Source organism: Triticum dicoccoides, chromosome 1A (assembly GCF_002162155.2).
Source record: "Triticum dicoccoides isolate Atlit2015 ecotype Zavitan chromosome 1A, WEW_v2.0, whole genome shotgun sequence".
NCBI lineage: Eukaryota > Viridiplantae > Streptophyta > Magnoliopsida > Poales > Poaceae > Triticum > Triticum dicoccoides.
Window position 1 is genome coordinate 30047167 of NC_041380.1, and position 9179 is coordinate 30056345.

Sequence of the window (9179 nt, forward strand, 5' to 3'; positions counted from 1 at the left end):
TTGAACGAGCGATCACAAGGGAATGAACCAGTGCTCGCACTCTTTATCTTGGGCAGGCCCATGACTGGAGGTACGTGAGCGCTCATTCTCCTAACCGGGGCAGAAGGCGCCGGTTAGGAGCTCCCCTGGTTTGTTCCCTCAAAAGAAAAAAAACTGGCTAGTTTCGTTCAGGTCGCTCCCTCCGTACTCGCTAGTTTTTTTGTGAGATTTCCTAGTCGCTAGTTCGACCATGACATGATATTGACCCATCAATTTTCTTAAAAAAGTCAAGAATTTTAAAAAAAGTTCATAGATATTGGAAAAAGGTTGATGAGTTTAGAAAAAGTTCATCTACTTTGAAAAAAGTTCATCGCTTCTGGAAAAATTTCATCAACATTCAAAAACAGTTCACAAATTTGAAAAAAAGTTCATCGGATTTGGAAAAAGTTCATCGAAGTTGAATTTTTTTGCCAAATTTGAAAAAAGTTCATCATATTTTGGAAAAAGTTCATCGATTTGAATAAAAAGTTTACGAATCTCGAAAAAAGTTTATTGAATTTGAAAAAAGTTAATCGAATTTGAAAAATAGTTCATCGAATTTGAAAAAGGTTCATCAAATTTGAAAAAAGTTCAACGCATTTGATAAGTTCATTGATGTTAACAAAAATTTAAAAAAAAAATAAAAAAGTTCAACAAACCCAGGAAGAAGAAAAGCAAAAAAGAAAAACAAAAAACAAAAAAGGAAAACAGAAAAATAAAAAAATAGAAGAAAAAAACGAAGTAAAAGGCGTAGAAAGATGAAAGTAGCACATTGATTTTGGGGTGGCCGGTTGGTTATGCAGATTACCTTTTTTTAAGTTAAAGCAAATCTTTATAACTTAACGATGTACGGGTAAATCACCTGCAACACGAACAGCCACTTGGGCTGGTACATCTGACACTCACTCGACAGCCGAGTTTGCAGGGTACATATGACCAAGGCTTGCTAGCTCATGAGCCGCGGAGTTAGCACTACGCCGACACCATTTTATTACAAATTAAGAAAATCACAGCTTAAGCTTACCTTTGAGCACGGGGTCCTGGGTTCGAATCAAAGCACGGGCATAATTTATTTTGAGTTTTGAAAAACAGAGCAAAAAAGCTAGATGGGCCAGCCCAGCAGAGAGGTGGGGGTATGCTCCCGATTGCGAGTTGTATTGTATCGGGCGCCCGTTGGGGGACGCAGCGAGCGTCATATCCTGAGAAGTAGGCCCATAGAACCCAGATAACAATATACCCTGAGAATTAGGCCCAGTGTTTGTGCCCCGTCGATGGCCCTGTTGTCGCTCATGTCACCGCCATCGCCGGTTCTTCCTCGTCGCGTCCCTGCCGCGGCCTCCTCCCCGCCCTCAAGCTTTGGCCATTGACCTTCAGAATTTCTATGATCTGTACGTACCTTTTGCCGCAGCTCCTGAGTCTCCGCGTACAGATCTGACCTGCAGCCCACGGTGGTGGTCACATCGATCTTCGGCTCTTGTGAACCACGGTTGGACCTCATGCCTCGTAATATGTTCTTCGCTTCCTCAAATTGGAGAAATGCCGTATGATCATTCATCGTTGAAAAGGCAAATCCTTAATAAGGGTTTCTTCTCTTGCCAAGCGCACTTTAGTATGCACTTTTATATGACAGTTACGTAGTACATTGCTATTCCGAATTTCATCTGTCGTTGTTTTTTTGGGATTATTGCTGCTGGAACCCATGAGGGTTTTCTCACAAGCTCGTTTTCTTTGATGGTGCTTGAATGGAGATACATACAGTACTACTCCCTCCGTCCCATAATGTAAGACGTTTTTGACACTAAAAAAACGTCTTACATTATGGGACGAAGCGAGTAGTTCCTAACTGATATTACCAAGAATTCGTGTCCATTGGAAATAATAGTAGCTTTATTTAAGCTTCACACTTCTTCCTGTGCAAATATGAGGCCTGAATATTGATTATTCAACTTGCACGGCTGCTAAGCATGTAAGCTTTAATCAATTTATGTATCAGAACTATTGCTACAAACTGCTTACATTTAGTTTACTTGGCATGTGCCTGACTTGTGAGATCTTATGAGTTTCACCTTTAGCCTACCCCAACTTGTTTGGGACTAAAGGCTTTGTTGTTGTTGTTGTTGTTGTTGGCATGTGCCTGACTTATGTGGTATCTTCATGTTATATATGGAGGGAAGGAGCTTCTTATTTAATTTGCAGGACATGTGTTGATTTTGATTAGAAATATGACGCTGCGGTTTCTCATCATTGTATTCAACATCAGTGCTTGAACGATGCTTATAATGTCAAACTTCTGGACATTTCTCATCAGTTGAATCAACTGGCAGTGGCACTAGTTTGTAGGAACAAAGCCATTGCAGAGTCGAAGCAGTTATGAATGAAGTTTGCAATGGCCTTGCTGTAAAATTGTGCACAATATAAATAATACAACACTTTCATATTGTAATACTTGTAAGTCGTTTTCATGAAATATGTTTTTTTAACCTAACTGGTGAGATTGCCACATTTGACATTTACTTTTCGAGTAGATAATTTTTCATATAAAAAACTTTTTCATCCGAGTTAGTATGCAAAAGTTATGCCCATTTTTACAAATTTCAGAGAGATTTTGCAAATAAAGTCAAAATTCACATTTGCAAATTTTCCCAACAACTAGACCACATATCACATGGGAAACTTATTTTCTTTTATTTTTTTGACATTTCCATCATTTTATTTTATTTTTTTAAACTGAAAAGGCGATCCACCGGGGGTAGAGTTTAAAAATGGGACCTTTAGTACCGGTTCGTGGCACGAACCGGGACTAAGGGTCTCAACCCCATTAGTCCCGGTTCGTGCGTCAAACCGGGACTAAAGGTGTAATCTTTAGTCCCGGTTTGAGGCACGAACCGGGACTAATGCCTTAGCCGCATGAGCCGCGACCAATGCTCACATTAGTCCCGTTTCTTGACTGAACCAGGACTAATGTGAATATTGGCCCGTGACCATAGCCCTGTTTTCTACTAGTGCTCCCATTGCAAGAAAGATCAATCTAGTAGGCCAAACCAAATTGATAATTTGAGGAGACTTGCAAAGATAACAAATCATACATAAAAGAATTCAGAGGAGATTCAAATATTGTTCATAGATAATCTTGATCATAAACCCACACAATTCATCGGATCTCGACAAACATGAGGGACTTGTGTGTAGTCTCCTACTGGATTGATACATTGGTTCTCAAAAACTGAGGGAAATACTTACGCTACTTTGCTGCATCATCCTTTTCTCTTCAAGGGAAAACCAACGCATGATCAAGATGTAGCAACCCTCTTCTTCAAATTAGGTCTGGCAGATGCGGGATGAACTCCTACCACAAGATCGCATACGAGCAATTCAAGAGGAATTGGCGGGATTCTTTCTTGACCACGTCATCAACAAAGCCGGAGAATACCATGTGGAATTTGACATTAGATGTTAGGGATTGTAAGAGATCTTATATTGTATATATGTAGCTAGTAGCATCGGATAGATATACGAAAACTTGTCGTTCGACAAATCTCTCAAAGAAAGAGAGGTGCACTCCTCTTTGTATATGTTTATGATGATCTTGTGTAATTAATGGTTCCTTTATTTGCTTACTAGCTAGCATGTCGAGTTCTCTCTATACGTATAGTAGCTAGCGTCGACCAAGCATGGAGATAAGAGAGGTCACTTCTCTCTATTAGCTAACTAACACAATATATGAAACCCCTAAATTAACCCTCCAAAACCCCCTACCCCCCCTTAAAAAACAAAAACCCCTGCTCCTGCCAGCTCCTGACGTGTGGATGCCTTTTGGTGCCGGTTGGTGTTACCAACGGGGACTAAAGGTCCTCTTGCCTGGGCGCCCCGTAGCGGCCACGTGGAGCCCCTTCTGTCCCTTTTTGTAAGTGAACCGAGACTAAAGGTTTTGGGGTTTAGTCCCGGTTCCAGAATCGGGGCTAATGGGCCTCTGGAACCGGGACAAATGGGTCGTTTTCTACTAGTGATAACAGACACAATCCAGAGCGATACACAATAGCTATAATTCATCAATCATATGTAGGCATGTATTTCGTATATAGTTATACATGCTTGCTGTAAGAACTTGCATGATATCTTTTGTCCTACCCTCTCATGACAGCAGGGTCCTAATGGAAACTATGTTGGAAATATGCCTTAGAGGCAATAATATTTGTATTATTATATTTCCATATTCATAGTTAAGAGTTTATATTTTATGTTATAATTGCTATGATCCTGGAATATGTGATACAGTGGAAAACTCATATGCACGTGTGGAATGATAAACAGTAAATAAAAGGTTCCTAGTCTCGCCTCTAAGACTAGCTCTAGTGTTGTTGGTGATCATGTTTTCTGGATTTTAGGATATCGTTAAGTGTAACGATAGTCCTAAAACAACATTGAGGTTACTGACGTTAGAAGAACGATCATATTGAATTGACCCAAAACTTATCTGTTATATCATCTGAAATCATCTGTTATAACACAGAGTCTTAGCATGTGTTTTAGTTCCTCAGACCATGAGAGTGTCTCTGTCGCTTCCTGCCAGACAGTGGGCTTTGGGGTTGCTCAAACATCATCTGTAACAAGGTGATCATAACAACAACTTTCAGGTTCACTAGAAAGTTTGACCGGATAACTCGAGAGTGGGATTTTCTCCTTCGACGATGGAGACATATTCTTATGTCAGGGCCCTCTTGGTGTGAAAACATCCATCATCGTCTGGCCAGACACAGGTGAGTACGTCATGAGGATGCCGAGAAAGACGAACAAAATCGGTAATGGGAGCAACGGTATAATGAGCATGGTGATGACTCAGGAGGATACCGATGCACACCTAATTTTGTAAAATATTGTGAAGTATAAGGAACATCACATGATAACCAAAGGTTCACTCGAATATCATTCGTGTAATCATAGGGACCGATATGGATGTCCACGGATATGCTATCGGTCATTGAACGAAGTTGTTTTTTTCATATATATTTTAAATATTTAAAGTATAAACAAAACTACAAAATAAAACAAAAAACAAAACCAGTAAACGTAAAGAAAAACAGGATGTAGCCTCGCTCGCGTGCAGGCCGGTCCCATCTGGGCTCCTCCCGACCCGGGGCTGTTGCTCGCTTAAAGCAAGAAATAGGGAGTGCTCCTTCAGCACTTTATGCGCCCAAAATGCCAACTGGCGCCCACGCTGGAGCCAATGGGCCATGGCCCATAATTCGCTCACCTGCTAGTAAGAAATAGGGAGTGCTCCTTCAGCGCTTTATGCACCCAAAATGCCAACTAGCGCCCACGCTGGAGCCAACGGGCCATGGCCCATAATTCGCTCGCCTGCTAGTAGGCCGGTGCGATTCTTTCGCTCGATCTCCAGCTAGTTCATGGCACACCCCTTCTCCGCGATGGGCCAGCCCATGTTTCATTTTTTTTCTTTTGTAAAATTATGCAAAAAACAACGTCCTGAGAAGGATTCGATCCTGCGACGCGGGGTTACAGCGCACGACTCGCTAGCACCCGCGCTAGTTGAGTTATGTGACTAATTTGAGCTTCTTCCCTCTTTTATTCTTTCTATCTTTCTTTCTTTTCCTTTTTTGTTTTTTCATTTTTCTTTTCATTTCTTCCTTTTTTCTTTTTATTCATTCTTTTTCTTTTTTAGTCTTCTTTCTTCCTTTTCTTTTTCTAATTCGATATAAAAAGTTCACCGAATTTATGAACATTTTTTCAAATTTGATGAACTTTTTTTCGAAATTGGTGAACTTTTTCTCAAATTCAATGAATTTTTTTCTAATTCGATGACATTTTGTCAAAACCGGTGAACTATTTTCAAATTCGATGAACTTTTTTTCAAATTCGGGTGAACTCTTTTTTGAAGTCGATGAACTTTTTCCAAATTCAATGAACTTTTTTTCAAGTTCGATAAACTTTTTCTCAGATTTGTGAACCTTTTTCAGAACCAATGAACTTGTTTTGAAAGTCGGTGAACTTTTTGTCCAAATTAGATAAATTGTTTTATTAAAAATTGGTGAACTCTTTTAATTTAGATGAACATTTTTTAAAATTCATGAAATTTTAAAAATTTGCGATTTTTTTTGCAAAAATATTTGACCTTTTTGTCGGATTCCAAGAACCTTTTTTTTAGTTCGTGATTTTTTAAAAAATTTACATTTTTTGTGAACCTTTTCTGAAAAGTCAACGGTCAATGTTGAACTTATCAGCGGTCAACAACGACCGGTTAATTTGAAACTGAGTAAAACGATCGAACCAGAAAAAAACGAAGCGAAGCAACACCTTTTGTTTTTTGAACGAGCGATCACAAGGGAACGAACCAGTGCTTGCACTCTTTATCTTGGGCAGGCCCATGACTGGAGGTACGTGAGCGCTCATTCTCCTAACCGGCACAGAAGGCGCCGGTTAGGAGCTCCCCTGGTTTGTTCCCTCAAAAGAAAAAAAACTGGCTGGTTTCGTTCAGGTCGCTCCCTCCCTAGTCGCTAGTTTTTTTTTGTGAGATTTCCTAGTCGCTAGTTTGACCATGACATGATATTGACCCATCAATTTTCTTAAAAAAGTCAAGAATTTTAAAAAAAGTTCATAGATATTGGAAAAAGGTTGATGAGTTTAGAAAAAGTTCATCTACTTTGAAAAAGTTCATCGCTTCTGGAAAAATTTCATCAACATTCAAAAACAGTTCACAAATTTGAAAAAAAGTTCATCGAATTCGAAAAAAGTTCATCGAAGTTGAATTTTTTTGCCTAATTTGAAAAAAGTTCATCAAATTTTGGAAAAAGTTCATCGATTTGAATAAAAAGTTTACCAATCTCGAAAAAAGTTTATTGAATTTGAAAAAAGTTAATCGAATTTGAAAAATAGTTCATCGAATTTGAAAAAGGTTCATTAAATTTGAAAAAAGTTCAACGCATTTGATAAGTTCATTGATGTTAAGAAAAATTTCAAAAAAAATTAAAAAAGTTCATCAAACCCAGGAAGAAGAAAAGCAAAAAAGAAAAACAAAAAACAAAAAAGGAAAATAGAAAAATAAAAAAAAAACAGAAAGATGAAAGTAGCACATTGATTTTGGGGTGGCCGGTTGGTTATGCAGATTACCTTTTTTTGAAGTTAAAGCAAATCTTTACAACTTAACGGTGTACGGGTAAATCACCCGCAACACAAACAGCCACTTGGGCTGGTACATCGGACACCCACTCGACAGCCAAGTTTGCAGGGTACATATGACCAAGGCTTGCTAGCTCATGAGCCGCGGAGTTAGCACTACGCCGACACCATTTTATTACAAATTTAGAAAACCACAGCTTAAGCTTACCTTTAAGCACGGGGTCCTAGGTTCGAATGAAAGCACGGGCATAATTTATTTCGAGTTTTGAAAAACAGAGGAAAAAGGGCCAGCCCAGCAGAGAGGTGGGGGTATGCTCCCGATTGCGAGTTGTACTGTATCGGGCGCATAAGGCGCCAAATAGGATTTGTGAGAAATAGGGGTGCCCGTTGGGGGACGCAGCGAGCTTTATATCCTGAGAAGTAGGCCCATAGAACCCAGATAACAATATACCCTGAGAATTAGGACCAGTGTTTGTGCCCCGTTGATGGTCCTGTTGTCGCTCGTGTCGCCGCCATCGCCGGTTCTTCCTCGTCGCGTCCCTGCCGCGGCCTCCACTCCGCCCTCAAGCTTTGGCCATTGACCTTCATAATTTCTGCGATCTGTATGTACCTTTTGTCGCAGCTCCTGAGTCTCCGCGTACAGATCTGACCTGCAGCCCACGGTGGTGGTCACATCGATCTTCGGCTCTTTTGAACCACGGTTGGACCTCATGCCTCGTAATATCTTCTTCGCTTCCTCAAATTGGAGAATTACCGTCTGATCATTCATCGTTGAAAAGGGAAATCCTTAATAAGGGTTTCTTCTCTTACCAAGCTCACTTTAGTATGCACTTTTATATGACAGTTACGTAGTACATTGCTAATCTGAATTTCATCTGTTGGTGTTTTTTTTGGGATTATTGCTGCTGGAACCCTTGAGGGTTTTCTCACAAGCTCATTTTCTTTGATGGTGCTTGAATGGAGATACATACAGTACTACTCCCTCCGTCCCATAATGTAAGACGTTTTTTGACACTAAAAAACGTCTTACATTATGGGACGAAGCGAGTAGTTCCTAACTGATATTACCAAGAATTCGTGTCAGAAAAACGTCTTACATTATGGGACGAAGCGAGTAGTTCCTAACTGATATTACCATGAATTCGTGTCCATTGGAAATAATAGTAGCTTTATTTAAGCTTCACACTTCCTCCTGTGCAAATATGAGGCCTGAATATTGATTATTCAACTTGCACGGCTGCTAAGCATGTAAGCTTTAATCAATTTATGTATCAGAACTATTGCTACGAACTGCTTACATTTAGTTTACTTGGCATGTGCCTGACTTGTGAGATCTTATGAGTTTCACCTTTAGCCTACCCCAACTTGTTTGGGACTAAAGGCTTTGTTGTTGTTGTTGTTGTTGGCATGTGCCTCACTTATGTGGTATCTTCATGTTATATATGGAGGGAAGGAGCTTCTTATTTAATTTGCAGGACATGTGTTGATTTTGATTAGAAATATGACGCTGCGGTTTGTCATCATTGTCTTCAACATCTGTGCTTGAACGATGCTTATAATGTCAAACTTCTGGACATTTCTCATCAGTTGAATCAACTGGCAGTGGCACTAGTTTGTAGGAACAAAGCCATTGCAGAGTCAAAGCAGTTATGAATGAAGTTTGCAATGGCCTTGCTGTAAAATTGTGCATAATATAAATAATACAGCACTTTCATATTGTAATACTTGTAAGCCGTTTTCATGAAATATGTTTTTTTAACCTAACTGGTGAGATTGCCACATTTGACATTTACTTTTCAAGTAGATGATTTTTCATATAAAAAACTTTTTCATCCGAGTTAGTATGCAAAAGTTATGCCCATTTTACAAATTTCAGAGAGATTTTGCAAATAAAGTCAAAATTCACATTTGCAAATTTTCCCAATAACTAGACCACATATCACATGGGAAACTTATTTTCTTTTATTTTTTGGACATTTCCATCATTTTATTTTATTTTTTTTAAAACTGAAAAGGCGATCCACAAGGGG